This window comes from Callospermophilus lateralis, chromosome 11 (genome assembly GCF_048772815.1).
Source record: "Callospermophilus lateralis isolate mCalLat2 chromosome 11, mCalLat2.hap1, whole genome shotgun sequence".
Classification (NCBI taxonomy): Eukaryota; Metazoa; Chordata; class Mammalia; order Rodentia; family Sciuridae; genus Callospermophilus; species Callospermophilus lateralis.
In genome coordinates this window covers 100,650,954-100,668,653 of record NC_135315.1, presented here as the reverse complement: position 1 = coordinate 100,668,653, position 17,700 = coordinate 100,650,954, and the positions used below count along the sequence as shown (strand labels likewise).

The window sequence follows — 17,700 nt, the reverse complement described above, 5'->3', positions numbered from 1 at the left end:
TAATAACTTCTTATGAAAAGGGAGTGAAAATGTTGACAAACATAAGTCAATAATTTGGTAATTTTTTTATCTAATAACAAAATTTTTCTCAATAAACTTCAGTTTAATTATTTATCCTTGAAGAGTTCATGAGATCTACTAATGATATTGTATTAATTAGAATTAAATCTTTCATCTTGTTTATGAATATATATAAAAGGCAAATTCTGAAATGTTGACCATCTGGGAAAACAGTCAAGCTGCCACAAAAAAATTAAGATATTTTTCATGAAATACTACAATTCCATCGCCACTAGACAGTAAGTACACAAACACATTCATTGCTATTACATTAAGGAGAATTCTCTCAAAGTAGTACCACATTCTCCTTTTACAATTCTTACATATTTTGGTCATTAGCCCTTTGAAGTAATATTCATTTAAAAAGACATTCCAAAGGTTGAACTCTCTTTAGCATTTCATTGTTGGTATGATAATTATTAAATGATAAGCAGATCATTTAATTGTGTTTAGCATCTGTTTCAAAAATCATACTGCCTTCCAATGGAAGCCAGATATCCATCATTAACATACACACACACACACACACACACACACACACACACACACACACCAAAAAAAAAAAAAAAAAAGAAAGAAAGAAACCCTCAATGGAAGGAGGGATAAATCAAATAATCTACTCCATATCTATTAAGATTTTGCATATGTATCCTAGGATATGTGGAATATTGGAAGAAAGAAACGAAGGAATTCTGTTTGAAGAACAAAGATTCAAATGGCAAATACCATAACAGTACCAATTGAATGTGATTTGTTCATAATTCTCAATTAACATTTGTATCTTCCAAATATCTAAATTTCTCATCCAAGAACTCAATAACCTAATTATTTTACTCTTTTTTACATCACTAATAACAATTTTGTGATTCACTGCATTAGTTTGAATATGTTCATCCAGATTTTCTATAAAGAATATATATAATTTAACATTAAAGCAATATTTCATCAAGACCAAGTTATTCTATGAATCAAATATGGGTCAATTAAGAGAATACATTAATATATGACATATTCATGAATAGGTAAGTAGGGAAATTTAATGGTCATCTAAATAAAAATAAAGGAACTTATGATCAAATATGAAAACTATCAATAATTTGCCTCAGTAGTGTGTGTTATTTGCTATTTATTTTATAGGATAATTTTGAAAATTACATAATTAAATATAGAATTTCATATGCATGGCAAATTGGTTCACATTAACAATCTATAATTACATGGAATACACCTACATTCAATTAGACTTTAAAAAGAGTAGGCTCTTGGTCATAATGCAATTATTAAATTAATTGAGAATAAGCTCTTACATAATCCATTTATTGCAATTTCAAAGTTTAACAAATTAACTAATCTTTTTATACTTAATTGAATTAAAATAATTAGTCAACATTGATACAAAGAACATTGGCTTCTTTGGTTCATTTGGATACAAAATAGCCAATCCTGTATAGCAGCTAACTTCAGAGGAATATTAGAAGTAAGACAAAGAAATGAAGGGATATTAATCATTTTAAGAAAATGACCAAAAGTACTATGATTCTATTATAGAATTCTGTCCAAGACAATGGGTAATTATCTCTGTCCAACACAAAAGATTAACATCTTTCAAGAGATCTTCATGATTTTTTACTGTAGTTATTTTTAATATTATCAAATAATGGGAATTAATCATGCTTTTTCCTTGTCAACTGCTGAAGATGAAACAGATTTTATGCTCCCCAAGTTGCCATCAGTTGTTGCTATTCCATCCTTCTTTATGTGGTGATAGTCTTTGTAGAACAACAAGAAACTGGAAATCTCAATTCCTCTAAACTTATCACTGTACCATGGTTTTTCATGCTTTTAAAACTGAGATTACCTTTTCTAGTTATAGACTAACATTTGTAGTAATTCCATATTTATTGAGACTCATTCTCAAAACAGATGGTTTCTACTAAATTCAGATTGAAAATAGTAATCAGTTATCAAAATTTATTTTTCACACAAAATCATGATGGAAAATTATAAATAATAGTAAAAATTTTCCTTGTAAAGTACTACACACCAAAATAGAAGAAAAATCAAGTACAAAAATTTCTTCTTTAAAAGGCCACAGGCATAACTGAGAACACAAGAAATTTTTTAAAATTGTATTATGTCACTGTCTCAAAGAACTCTAAAATAAGAATCTCTCCCCATCACCATAATATATACTCTTATTTTATATACAATACATATTTATATATTTTATATGATATATATATATATATATATATATATATATATATATATATATATATATACACACACACACACACATATATTTACCTTCAGAATACTCTTCCAGAAAATAGTAGTAATTGTAGCTATAACCAAAATCAAAATGCTCTTTTTGCATAAAAGATACAATTTATCTTAAATAAACATTTAAAGTGTATTTATATCATATACCTTATTCTTAAACCCTGAACCACCTATCCCTTTTTCTCTATCAATTTTTACATTGGTTTTTATATACTCTATTACTGGAAATTTAAACTCTGTAGTTCTTCTAAGTATACTTCTATAGAGCTTAGATGTGAGAATATCCTAAAATAACTTATTCAATGTTCATATAGAAATATGCGAAGGCTCGCAAGGTTCCCGAGCAGAAACTTGAACAGGATGTTGGTGCCACGGCACCAGAGGAGCACAGCCTGGTCTCCCCAAGCCAATGTGATGACTTCCGAGGAAAAGTGGGTAGAGAAGGGAGCCGGCTTCCTGCTGGAGTGATTCAAGGATTCAGATTTCGCTAGCATCGAGAAACCTTCGGGAGGGGGTTGCTTTCCTGTTGCATCTTTGATATCGTTTCCTAGACTCTGCTCCATGATTTAACTTGAAATTCTGAAATGAAGATGGAAGAGGCAGTGGGAAAAGTTGAAGAACTCATTGAGTCTGAAGTCCCACTGAAAACATCTGAACAAGAGACAGCCAAGGAGGAAGATGGATCTGTAGAACTAGAATCTCAAGTTCAGAAAGATGGTGTAGCAGATTCTGCAGTTCTTTCTTCAATGCCTTGCTTGTTGATGGAACTGAGAAGAGACTCTTCTGAGTCTCAATTAGCATCCACAGAGAGTGACAAGCCAACAACTGGTCGAGTTTATGAGAGTGACTCCTCTAATCATTGCATGCTTTCCCCTTCCCCTAGTGGTCACCTGGCTGATTCAGATACATTGATACATTGTCTTCTGCAGAAGAAAATGAACCCTCCCAGGCAGAAACAGCAGTGGAAGGAGACCCTTCTGGAGTGTCTGGTGCCACAGTTGGGCATAAGTCTAGGCGATCCCATTCTGAAAGTGAAACATCTACTATGGCTGCCAAGAAAAACCGGCAATCCAGTGATAAACAGAGTGGCGGAGTTGCCAAGGTTAAAGGTCATTGGAGCCAAAAGCATAAGGAGCGGATCAGACTACTGAGGCAGAAATGGGAGGCTGCTGCGAGAAAGAAGTGCAACTTGCTGCAGGACAGTAGTAGCAGTGACAGTGACCTGACTTGTGACTCAAGTACAAGATGATGATGAAGAGGTTTCAGGGAGCAGCAAGACAATCACTGCAGAGATACCAGGTCACTTGGATCCAGGATTCCTAGCAAGTGACAAAACATCTGCTGGCAATGCACCACTTAATGAAGAAATTAATATTGCCTCTTCAGATAGTGAAGTAGAGATTGTGGGTGTTCAGGAACATGCGAGGTGTGTTCATCCTGGAGGGGGTGTGATTCAGAGTGTTTCTTCATGGAAACATGGCTCTGGCACACAGTATGTTATCACCCGGCAAAAACAGTCATGGACTACTGTGACACCCCCAGCAGACTTGGGCTTCACCAGCAGAAGTTGTTGATCTTACCTTGGATGAGGATAGCAGGCATAAATGCCTACTGTAATACAATGTCACTGTGTTTCCTCTGCACTGTTTCCTTCTACTTTCCACTTCCTCCTCTTCTTTGTGACACAGAAGTTCATTGTCATAGCTTCAGCTTCAGAAGCTGTTTGTGACATTTGTAGAATTGAAACTCATGGAAACCTCTCCACACTTTTTTTTTAATTAAAAGAAGTCACTTAGGAAAATAACTAATCACAGAGAAAATAATTTCTTCTTTCCCTCAGTAGGAATATGAAAATGATGAATTTCATTAGATAACTTCATTTTACTTGGTGACTTTTAATCTTAGGAAAGTTGCTTTCCTTTTAGAATAATAGTTTAATTGCCAAGTAAAGTGTTTCAGTTTCTGAATCTTGTATTTATTTTTCTGTATAATGAAATTAATATCTAGACTTGACCACTATCTGCCCACTTCATTGTCACTCCCACGTTAGGGCATTCGCACACGTATCACTCAGGTCCTTATTGGCACCTGATAGGGCATATGTATTTTAAAATCTGTCCTTAAAAATAGAAGACAGAAGTATTACAAGTGTTTTGTTCTTTCAGCTTAAGTCTTCTGCCTTCTTTCCTGACTTTACTCCTGGTTGACTTCCTCACAATACAAATAATTGACATGCCCCTTTGTATTTCTAAATACTGTTAAGGTGACTTATTTAGTCTCCTTGCTGCAATAATTCATAATGTTTTAAAGAATGTCTCCTTTGGAGCAGAGGCATTGTGGATTGGTAACCATCAAGAGGTTTTCTGGGCATGTTGAGAGAGTATTGAGAGATCAGTGGGAAAGTCTTTTTTCTTTAACTTTTTCCCCTGATTTATTAAAATAATGGGAGAACTTAGAAAACTATTACCTAGAAAGTCTATGAAAAACTGTGTGGCTTCTGAGTCTTCAGGCGCTTGCAAGTCTTGAGAGAAAAGTACCTTCTTTCAAAGCTGATCTCTCCATAAGGCATGTATGACAACTGTTTCAGTACCTATGCTGAACTGGACCTGATATCATATTTGGGTTTTTTTTTCTCTACCTTCTAAAATATATATATATCATAAGAAAAAACAAGACATAAGAAGTCAGTGCAAACCATATTAATGGCACTGTAAGTCTCACAGTATCAAAAAGTAATAATAGCAAAGGGTAGTTGAAACTTCAGGGAATTCAGGAAATGCCAGCATTGGAGTTTTGTGGCATTAGTTACTACCTTTTTTCCTATAACATGTAGATACTAGTGAATTATTTTAAAAGCAATACCTAGAGTTAGAACACTATGTATTGTGCACAGGGAGGTGTGAAGTAATATTGGCTCAGAAGACTTCACCTTTTGTTTTTCAGTGTTTTTGTTTGCTTCCTAAATTGTTTTTTGTTTCCATTGTTATGATATGAAGTTCCTATGCCCTTTGCTTTTTTCCCCAAATACCTTGGTAGCTCTTACTGATCATAAGACCATGAGATCTGCCGTTTTCAGTTTCCATTCAGTGAACACACATTTACCAAGTGCCTGCTCTGCACCAAGCACTGTGCAGGGTGGGTGCATGGAAGCCCTGAGATGAATGAAGGCACGGCTTACATGTGCATGCATCATAGTCTGCCTGGCTCTACCTGCCTGGCCTTTTCTTCCTTTTTTTAAATATAAAGACAACTTTATTCCTTTACGCTACTTCCTGTTACTTGAGTTCTTCTGTATGCCCCTTTTTCTACAGAAATGTACTTCAGCATGTGTTCTTTGATTTTTCTATTAGCCTCTCATTTGATCTGGCCTCTGTTCTTCTCCAACTTTTGATTTTTTTCCAACCTACTTTTAATTGGTCAGGCCTTTAAGATCACGAACCTCCAATTCTAGCACCTCATGTATCATTCTTTCACATGGCTGTAATCCTAGACAAAAACCAAAGACCCAGAGGCCAGAGTGAAACAGGACCTTCTGAAGATTTACTACTGGTGTATCCTTGGACCTTCACATCTTACTTTAGGATTAATTTATTGAATTTTACTGTTATACATTTTTTTTTACTTGAATTAAAATACTAGACAAAGCAGAAATGTACAATTTCTGGTCTGTGTTTTCCAGGAAAATCATTGGGAAAAGAGTAGAGTGGAGTATATAACTTGAAGTTCTTGCAGCTTATTTTCCCCCCCAGTATCAGGTCACAGCCCCATTTTAAAGAATGTTTCTCGTATTATCTATTTTAATGTTAATAGTATGTTTTGTCCAGTTATTTCCCATGACACATTTTCTTTAACCCCTAATAGTCATCCTCTAAGAAGAATACTTTCTGGTGTGCTTTGTGCACTGTGGATTGGGGAAGAAGTTGAACTGCAACCAAGCCCTTTTCTGACCTTTTGCTTTTACATTAGGTTGCAGTTTTTTTCTCACTTGTTCTGTTTCCAGCTTCTTCATTACCTCTCCTGATCTACCAGAGCAGAGATTTAAGCATTAAGATGCAAAAAGGGAAAGGGAAGGGATGTTAGAGGCAGTGAGCTTTTCCCCCTACCTATTAGGTTGGGACTTTTCCACCTAACAACTAGAGGATGTTTCGGCTCTTCATTCATTGCTATTTCTAGAAGAGTGGAGATGTGGTTTCAGGCAAGGTATTAGTGATAAAATTCTTTGATACCCAACTCACATTACATTTGAAATTTCTTTTAAAGGAATCGTTTTCTTAACCAAACTTTTGCATTTGGTAATGTAAGTAGTTCTTTGTTCAAAGTAATATCTCTGTTACAGTCGTACAGCTGGGTCATAGATTGGCTGATCCCACCAACTTGGTTAAATTCTCTGCCCCTCCAATTTGAAAAAATAGACCAGCAATCTAGCTATTGCATCATCATGATTGCCCTGTAATTTTAAATTGCTGCTTACCAGTAATTGTCTTTTCATTTTGATGGTGGGGCCAGACTGAGTGGACTTCAGTATTTACAATTGAGCATCCCATAAACTGTTTTTGTTGTTACCAGTTGTGAACACAAACCATATAATTTGATAATTTAGCCATTTGTTCATCTTTACTTTTGCAGATTAACACCATATATAACTTAAAATAATCGTGTTGCCTGCTTTTTTTATACCACGTACAAGGTTTTTGAAAAAGCTTGGGACACAGTTTTGTCTTTTAATCTTTTTGTTTTCATAAAGGCAAAGAACAGAGCCCCTAATCCCTGTTCTCCAGTATGTGTATATATAAAAATGATTGCACCCTAACCAAACTTCCTCATATTGTGCACTGTTTGTTTAAAATAATCACGTATTTTAGTCCAATGCTGTTGTAATTTTTCATTTTATTTAAAACAGCACTTCTTATTATTTTAATAAATTTTAAAGGGTAGAGATCTTAAAAAAAAATCACTGGATAACTAGGAAATATTTTTGTTGTTGTTTTGTTTTAAAAAGAGTACAAGGTCATCGAACCTTTTACTCCCCTTACAGTGAACTCGAAATGTCAGCCATTGTATGGCTAGGAACCAATGCACTTGGCAATTAACAGATCTGCTGTTGCTGGGGTGTGAGCGTGGACTTGATGCAGTGACGACAAATCATTGTGTAGAAGTAATGTTTTCAAATGTGCAACTCTAGTTTTTAAAATGAAATTTGGTTCGTTACATTCATTATTTAGTTTTTGTTTCCATTTAGTATTTAATGGTCTTTGGAGAAAAAATAATAAAACAGTGTTATATATATATTTTTTGGTGCAAGATAAGATTTTCTGTTTTTTGAAATAAGTCTGTAGCATAAAGGTTAAACTATTTAAGAGAAAATAAAATAGAGTGTATTTAAACAATGAAAAAAAAGAATATATGCAATCCATCATACCACTGTAGTTTCAATGCTAGCTCTGAATATAGAGAAAAAACATATAACTTCAAATCAGCTCCTATATTTTATAATTATCATATTTTTTTAGTTATGTATGTGGGATTAGGCCCCAATTTCCTTAATAAGACTTCTTTGGCTCAAAAATTAAAAACAAGAATCAATAAATGGGATGGACTCACGAGAAAAAGTTTCTTCTCAACAAAAAAAAAAACAATCTGTGGGGTGAATTGAGAACCTACATATTGGGAGCAAATATTTACCCCTCTCACATAAGATAGAGCACTAATCTCTAGGGTATATCAAGAACTCAAAAAACTAAACATAATAATAATAATAATAATAATAATAATAATAATAATAATAATAATAACTGAATAAATGGGTCAAGGACCTGAACAGACACTTACAAGAAGATGATATACAATTAGTCAACAAATATATGAAAAAAATGTTCATCATCACTAGAGAAATGCAAATCAAATCAAAACCACTCTTAAGATTTCATTTCACTCCAGTCAGAATGGCAGCTATTATGATGACAAACAACAATAAGTGTTGGCGAGAATGTGGGGTGGGGGAAAGGTACACTCGTACACTGCAGGTGGGAGCAAATTGGTGCAGTCAACATGGAAAGCAGTATGGAGACTTCTTGGAAAATTGAGAATGGAACCAACATTTGACCGAGCTATCCCTCTCCTTGATCTGTACCCAAAGGACTTAAAAACAGCATACTACAGGGACACAACCACACTAATGTTTATAGCAGCACAATTCACAATAGCTAAACTGTGGAACCAACCTAGATGCCCTTCAGTGGATGAATGGATAAAAAAAAGTGGCATATATACACAATGGAATATAACTCAGCAATAAAAGAGAATAAAATTATGGCATTTTCAGGTAAATGGATGGAGTTAGAGAAAATAAATCTAAGTGAATTAGCCAATCCCCCAAAAAACAAATGCTGAATGGTTTCTCTGATAAAAAGAGGCTGATTCATAGTGGGGTAGGGAGAGGAAGCATGGGAGGAATAGACAAACTCTAGATAGGGAAGAGGGTGGGAGGGTATGGGAGGAGGTATGGGGTTAGAAATGATGGTGGATGTGATGGACATTATTATCCAAAGTACATGTATGAATACATGAATTGGTGTAAATATACTTTGTTTACAACCAGAGATATGTGTAATAAGAATGGTAATGCATCCCACTGTCATAGATAAATTAAAAAATTTAAAAAACTTTTTATATTAAATAAAATATTAAGAGAAAAAAGAACGTATAACTTCAAATCATCCCCTAAGTTTTATAATTATCATAATTTTATTAGTTATACAGGAATACATTATTAATTTTATTAGTATGATGATTATCATTTACTCTTTAATATGCACATATTTATTAAGTACAATATTTTACAATTATATTATACTGCATTTTTATAAAATTAAGACAGTTTTCTTTGGTAAAGGTTTGACATTAAACCTTCAATGCACAACAAAATATATTAGTGAGCAATTTACTCCAACTGTTCCCTGGTGCTATTTGTGGGTTGTACATGGAAATAATCACACTTTCTTCAAAAGACTTGAATCCTACTTATTGCTATGGAAAAGAGGTTAAATTTATAAAAATGACTTTTAATGTTTAATTAGGAATGTATATTCAATTCAGTTTGTGTTTTCAAGGAACATTTATACATGTGTTAACTGCTTGTTGGATGATCAAAAAAGATAATTCTCTATTACCTGCACTGGATGGAGCTTAATATTGCTACTTGCACTCAGAACCTTTACCTTGTTAATTATATAACTTTTACAAGTGTGCTATCATGACTTTGTCAAGCTTATATAACACATGTATGCCAAGACTTTTAAGAAACAGTTGTGTCTTCTATGTGGTTAGTTTTACATTCATTGGAAGGCCATAGATGATAATGGAGATGAAAAATGTATGCTTTGGAAACCAGGCACACGTGGAATTCTTATGTGAATGAAAAACAAACTTCTGTATATTAAGATTCTAGGATTTAGAATTTGATTTTGTTACCTGAGCTCTTAAGTAGTACCCTAACTCAAGTATTGAAAATACATATGGCTATGACCTTCAACTGACATGTTAAAAAAAAACTTGAACTATGACATTAAGCTCAGTAATCAGGGGGCTAGCGATATAGTAAACTTAAGAGGAGGCTAAATAAATGCAAACCTCTATTATGTAATAATAATATTTTTGGAAAAATCTTGAGCTGGAAAGCAGGCTAAGAGTATGGTGTGTGTGTGTGTGTGTGTGTGTGTGTGTGTGTGTGTGTGTTTGTGTGTGTGTGTTTGTGTGTGTGTATTTGTGTGTGTGTCTCTGTGTGTGTGTGTGTGTGTGTGTGTGTGTGTGTGTAGAATGTTACTTGATATATGTTTAAGAAGATACTTTCAGGAAGAGAGGAGCCCAGGCAATAATTAGCTATGCTGCTAGTGGAAAGAAGAGCAAAAACAAAAACAAAAAAAGGAAAACTGGAAAGAATTGAACATGAGTTGATTCAGGATGATAAAGGATGATTTTTTTTCAATATCAAACAGAAAAAAATAAGAAAAATAGTGTTTAAGATGACCCGAACTTAGCTGCATTAAGTTAAAGGAGGAGTTTGAGTAAAGCAGCAAATGGGTAAGTTAATAAATGGAGCACATCTAACAGCTATGGACTTGGTATGTGGATTCTGGCACATAGAATTGACAAATATATCAAAAGGATGCTATGAATTTTAGGAAATCTTACTGCCAACAAATCATGAGTCTAGACTAAAAGAGGCTACAGAGTAAAACAATTCGTGCATTACAGAAATGGATGAGCATTACGATAAAAGCTGCTCGCCCTTCAATATATCAGAAATGGTTATGATGATTAAAAAAAAAAAAAACTCACAAAGTGGAGCCAGGAGACACTGAGGACAATGGATAATAGTATACCACTGAATCAGCATTCAGAACCTCATAGTGCCTGCCCCATAGGGTCCACCATTGCTAAGGTGCAGTCACATCTGTGTGTTCCCCTTTTCCTCATTTGACTTATTTTTAATTCTACACATTTATGAGGTACAGTTTAATAGTTTAATACATGTATATATTATAAAATAATAAAATTAGGAAAATTAATATTTCCATCTCTATTAACATTTTTTTAAAAAATTAACATAATTTGGATATACTTGTGTAGCAAAATGTGATTATTTCAATACATTTAGTATGTACTGATCAAATCAATGTAATCAAGATTTCCATCTCCTTGTCATTACTTTGTGTTTGAAGATATTGAGATCCACTCTAGTAGTTACACATAAAATATGTAAGTTTACTATGAATTGCAGACACCCCACTGTGCTGTAGAAGATTAGAACTTCTTTCTGATTGTGTTTAGGTACCTGTTACCAAAGTTTGCTTTATTCTTCTTCCCCCCATTCTTCCCTGCTTCTAGTAATCACTATTATATATTCCAAGTATTTTGTTTTTAAATATCCATATAGGAGAGAGAACATTGTGCGTTTACCTTCCTGTATCTCATTTAGTCACTTAACACATCCTCCAGCATTATTCCCCTTTCTTCCTGGGAATATTTTATTTTTTTTACACTATCATATATTTTATGTTAGTAATAGATGGCTTGTCATTTATTTGTGCATCCGCAGATGACAAGAAGACATATTTAAACCAGATAGATAAAACACTGCATTATCAGACATATGAAGATGAGTGTGTCCATTTTGTAAGAGAGTAGGCAGACTGTTTCAAAGATGAACAATTTTATAGAAAAATTTAGACTTTCTCATCCATGGTTGGAAACTATTGTTGAAAAGTGATAACTGAGCAGGGACATCATTTAAGAATATCCTACTCCCTATTTACAGCCAGGTTTGGTCATGTATTAATTCTTACTGTTGGTTTGTTATAGAAAGAAATCTGTATCTCTTCAAATACGAATTGATTAAAAGGAACGTGTGCTTCCTACAGTCTCTGAGCTGGACACAGACCACTTCCAAGCTCTCAGGGATAGCTGCTTTAAGAAATGCAAGAAGTCTGGTCCCCAAGTCACTGCATGAAGGGGTACTACCCACCTGTCAACCAGGATACTAATACAAATTCTTTGGTAAATTTCTTATGCCTCTTAAGTTTTTTCTGTATTTAAGGACTGGGCTGATGCAACTAATAAATCAACAAAGGAAAAGGAAAAAAAAAGTAAAGAAAACAGAATGTGAAATTCCCAGACAAATTAGCCTATGTTAGAAATCCAAAGGACATTATAGACAAAAATGCTTAGAAATATGGTCAATATCCTCAATAAAAATGAGGAAATTAATTTTGACTCAAAATCTATTTCAATATGATTTGAAAATCTATCAGAAATAATATAAATCCATAAAAGAGAGAAAGGAATTACAAAACAGAGTATGCAGAGCAGAAACAATAAGAGAATCAAAAAAATTAAAACCAATGAAGGTAAAAATGCCTCAATAGATACAATAAACTCTTATCTAGGTGGTGTCAAAAGTGAAAATTCATGAAAATTGGTACTGGGACTGAAATATTCAAAATAGAATTTCAAAGAGGATAGAGTGAAAGTGTTCAAAAAATCTTAATAAGAATTCTAGAAAAAACAGAAGAAAGCAATACCCCTCACACACACACACACACACACACAAAAAAAAACCCACAATAAGCAGGAGGAAAAGTAAACACACATCTTGATACATCATCCTGAAAATGAAGAATAGCAAATACAGATCCTACAGAAGATCTCAGGAGTAATAACTGTCAGGACAGCAGCACATCATTAAGCAGCACATTGTCATAGAAAAGGAGTACTTTTTTCAGAGTACTCAAGAAAAAACAATTCTAACCTAGTATTCTATGACCAAATAAGCAATCACTGAGCAGGGAAGGAAAACAAAGGGCTTTTTGTGCATGTGTTTTAGGAGGTGCAGATTGGATCCAGGGCCTAACAGGTGCTCCACCTCTGAGCTACACTCACAGCCCTAAAGATATTTTTAGATATCCATTAAAGAGCATATCCACTCATAGAATCCTGCCAAAAGAACTACCAAAGAATATACTTAAGTGAAAAGAAAAGGAGACATTCATAAAGGTGATGAGTTTAAAAAGTGTTAGTATGTCTTTGTGTAACTAAGTATTGACTCCACACAGCTAATAATGTGTGTGTGTGTGTGTGTGTGTGTGTGTGTGTGTGTGTGTTTTAAAGATAAAATAAAATTCTAGGCAATATTCACAAGGAAAGTCACAATTCCAGTGTGTTGCAAGGTAGTTCATGCTTGGAAAAAGAACAGATATTAGATCAATTTATCCCTTTCCAGAAATATATGTGCTCAAAATATTTTAAAATTTAAGCATAACCCCTATAAAACATAATTTATAGTTTTCAAGCCAGAAAAACAATATAGGGAGTAAAATTAATGTTAAATATTATTTAAATAAGTTCATAAATATTTTCATTTCAAGACAGTTTATATTTTGACCTATTTTTAAAATTGTGATAAAGAACAAAGAATAATGTAATTATTCACCTTTACTGTGTCTCACTTAGCAATAATTCCTTCTATTTTTAGATTCCTTTAAACTTCTTGATTTCATATTCTTCTCAAGTCAGCCAAAAGCCTGGAATTGCTTCATGACAAATCAGCTTTGTTTGGAATCGAAGTTCATATTGCAAGAGTTTATATTTACTATGTGAAAGCCTTTCGAAAACAAAAATACTATTTGGGCCAGTAAGTCTGCCCTTTTTTTTCTGATCCAAATCTCACCTTCCAGCTTTTCATCATATCCTCAAACCCCCTTATTTAATGCCAGCAAATCCTCGCCTCTCAAACGTCTTTATGCTTTCTGCTTCCACAGTCATCTTTGATAACATGATTAGACAGAAGATCATAAACTCAGAGTATAAATGTTTCTGAACTGCAGCAGAGGACTGTGCCATGAAGCCTTAATAACAACACTCTTCAGAAGATCAAATCAATAGCTAAGTCACTAAAGGCCTTGTATATCCCATTCACCTCTATGCACAATAGTGCAATGGTCTGAGAAATGCCACCATCCTTTCCTCCTGAATTGTAAAGCAGCACTAGAAAGAAAATAAACAAATAAAAGCATGTTCTTCAAAAAAGCAAAGGTTTTGAAAAATTCTCAATGTCTTAGAACTATAATTTCCATAGCTAAATATTATTTAATCATATCATGTTATACTTAAAGAAACTATACTTGTAGTATGTATGTATGCCCAACAGATATAAAACTCTAAACTTAAACTGACATTTCTTATTTAAAAAAATTTTTTTAGGTGATGCAGATAATTGTCAATTTTTATTTAACTCAAAGTAGAAATGCTACAACCTTAATGAGATTATCTTAAATTAATGTTCCAGAGGAGATTATTAGGGATTCATGTCACTTTAGGACTCAGAAAAGTGAACAAAAATTGCATTCAACTTTGCATGTCATATCCAGTCATTTCTTATATAGTCTTAAAATAATCTTAGATATCTAAAGTGAAAGACTATTTGATGTAAATTAGCATTTCCAATGCTAGTCCAATCAACTTCATTTTTAATTCAAATCCTTAACAAGAATTGACATTAAGTAAAATAAATAAGTTACAAATTATATGTCTAATATCAATATGCCCAGTGTGACAGTTTCACTTAGGAACTTATGAAATAGAATTAAAATATTTATCAAAAATAAATTGATTTGTAAGCCAAAATTATAATAATGCTTGTTAGGTACAATACAGTAACCTATATCCTTGCATTTTGTTTTAAATTTATCATATTTGCCATAATAAAGTTTTTATTTAAACTTGATTGATACTACAAGGATAAGAATACTTCTCATTTTGTGCTTCTAGAATTTGGATCTACATGTGCCTTAATATTGGAGAAAGGCATCACTAATTCAAACATTCAGTGATATAATTCTTTAGGATACAATACAATAATGAATTATATAAACATGGTACTTATATATCATTCAGTAGATACAGATAATATAGATATATATCAATTTATTCAACTTTAAACCACCTTATTGTGTCTACTGCATAGAGCTCTCAAATTAATTCAAGCAAATTATGAAAGTATACAAAGCTTCACTGTAAATTTTTTTATTTGTGATCTTTATCTGCAAAGTTCCACATAAATCTGTATTTTTTCCATTATTCTTGGTAGCCTAAATTTCAGAATGGATGTGTCAATTCTGTCCTAACAATAAGTATATTGGACTACAGAAAATAAACAACAGCTTGAAAGGGGTCTTAAATAATGTGTAACAGACCTCCATTATTTTGGGCTTGGCAGACAGGAAATATTAATACAAAGTAAGAGCACCACTGATTGGAAGAGAGAGGAAGAAAGGTAGAGAGGAAGGAAGGGGAGAATAGAGGAAAAAAGAAAGGAAAAACTCACAACAGCTCATAGGAGAAACATCTGAGCTTCAATTCTCAGTCTAGGGTTGGTCACTACTGTAGGCCCCAGAAAAGGGAGCTCTGTTTTTTAGTAATTTAGTGCCCAGTCATAAAATGACAGATGACAGTACTTTCTAAGGCCTTCCAGATCTATAATACTGAAACCCTCCCTGAAAGGAGCTTTCTTGTTTCATAGATGAGGATAAACAGTGCAGGGAGCAGCTCCACCAGAAGCTAAACCTTTACTCAGGAGAGTCCACACTCAGTGCCACAGAAACATTCCCATCAACCAGTTTCCTACCCTTTATTACACAGGCAAGGTTGAAATACACTTCTTTTATCTGATAGCCAGGTTAAACAGGCAAATAAACAATTAGTAAAAACTATTAACATAGAGAAGAGAGCTGTTAACTCACTGAAAACCCAGACATAGGACATTTCTGCTACACTTCGGAGGATCAATAAAATGCCATTGCAGAAAAAGGAAGAAAAGGGCACTGAGCAGCTAAATAAAATATGAAAAAAAGGGACAGGAAAAGCACAGAAAAGTTTCAAAAATAATAAAAATAGAATAGCACACAGAATTATCCAAGGCTAGGAAAAGAACAGAACAGGGCCCAATTGTGAAGTCACTTGAATACTATTGGGAATAATCACTTTTAATATACATACCAATAAAGAAAAATACTAGAATAAGTATCTGAAATAAAACACTCTAAAAGAGTATAATTAGGATGTAGACAGTAAGCAACCTTAGAACTTTAAAGATCCTAGATATAGAATTATAAGTGTATGAAGCCATTCTTAGACATCCAGCTCTGATAAATCTTCAAATAACTTTAGTTGTATTTAAGACCAAATAAGAACCACCCCATGAACCTAGTCCAGATATCCTGACTACAGAATTGTAAGCAAATAATTTGTACAGAAAATAGGATGCTGTCACAAATAAAAAGTTTAAAAATGGGTCTCTATGTTAATCTCCAGGATATATATAAAAAATTCAACACCAGAAAATAAATAACCTAATCAATAAATGTGCTAAGGAACTGAACAGACATTTCACAGAAGAAATACAATAGATCAACAACTATATGAAAAAAAGTTTAACATCTCCAGGAATTAGAGAAATGCATATCAAAACTAAGATTTCATCTCACTCAAGTCAGAATGGCAATTATCAAGAACATGAGCAACAATAAATGTTGGCTAGGATGTGGGGGAAAAGGTAAACTCATACATTGCTCATGGGACTGCAAATAGTTGCAACCATAAAGAAAGCAGAAGGAGATTCCTCAGAAAACTTGAAATGGAACCTCCATTTGACTCAATTATCCCACTCCTTGGTTTATACCCAAAAGACTTAAAATCAGCATACTATACTGATGCAGCCACATCCATGTTTTTAGCAGCTCAATTCACAATAGCTAAACTATAGAACCAACCTATATGACGTTCAACAGATGAATGGATAAAGAAAATATGGTATATATACTCAATAGAATATTACAAAGCCTTAAGAATGAAATTATGGCATTTGTTGGTAAATGGATGGAGCTGGAAAATATCATGCTAAGTGAAGTAAGCCAATCCCAAAATACCAAAGGCCAAATGTTTTCTCTGATATGTGGATGCTAATTCACAATAAGGGGAATGGTGTGGTTAGGGCAAAATAGAGGTACTTTGGATTATGTAGAGAGGGAGTGAAGGGAGAAGGCGGGGTATAGATGTAGTAAGTATAGTAGAATGAATAAGACATCATTACTATATGTACACATATAATTACATGACCGGCATGATTCTACAACATGTACAACCAGAAGAATGAGAAATTACACTCCATTTATGCATTCTAACGTCATGAGAAAGTAATTAGAACAAATAAAAAAATTAGTCTCTGCATCCACTCAAATTCCCTTTTCTTTGCTAACAGCATGTCCTTATATTTAATTAAAACCATATGTGGTTATTTTCAGTCTTACAAAATAACAAATAGATACAAAAACTTATTTCAAACTTAGTAAGCCATGGACATAAAATTCAAGTTCAATCCTTATAGTTTCTGGCATATAGTACAAGAAGATGATGAACATTTATACTATCCCAACTCCCTCATATTTCTGAAACCAGGTAAATTAGAATAAAGATAACAAGACATGAAAATAGACATGCAGAAGCACTGGACAATCTGAGTATGTTTATCATTTGTCCAAAATCACCTTTGCCAGACAATAAAGAAATATTAGGGCATATACAAAGAATAAAATTTCACACAACAAGCATGTCAAGTAAAAAGATATCTAGTCATCATGGTTGGTTACTTTAATCCTGTGGTCTATGCCATAAAAATACAAATATAGTAAAAGCTAATCACATAAATCCTTGGATTATTGAACAATTTTTAAAATATTTTTAAAATTTGATTATTTTTATCAATCAAAGCCTGTAACTTCTATGTACTTTAAAATGTGGCAAAAC

At 33.3% G+C, this 17,700-nt stretch overlaps 2 pseudogenes; one reads left to right on the top strand and one right to left on the bottom strand.

The window, feature by feature from the left end:
* Window positions 1–2,863: 2,863 nt before the first annotated feature.
* On the top strand, window positions 2,864–3,960 carry LOC143410887 (protein ARK2N pseudogene; annotated as a pseudogene).
* A 9,802-nt stretch (window positions 3,961–13,762) lies between these two features.
* Window positions 13,763–17,700, bottom strand: part of LOC143410723 (ephrin type-A receptor 6-like) — a 41,199-nt pseudogene continuing 37,261 nt past the window's right edge.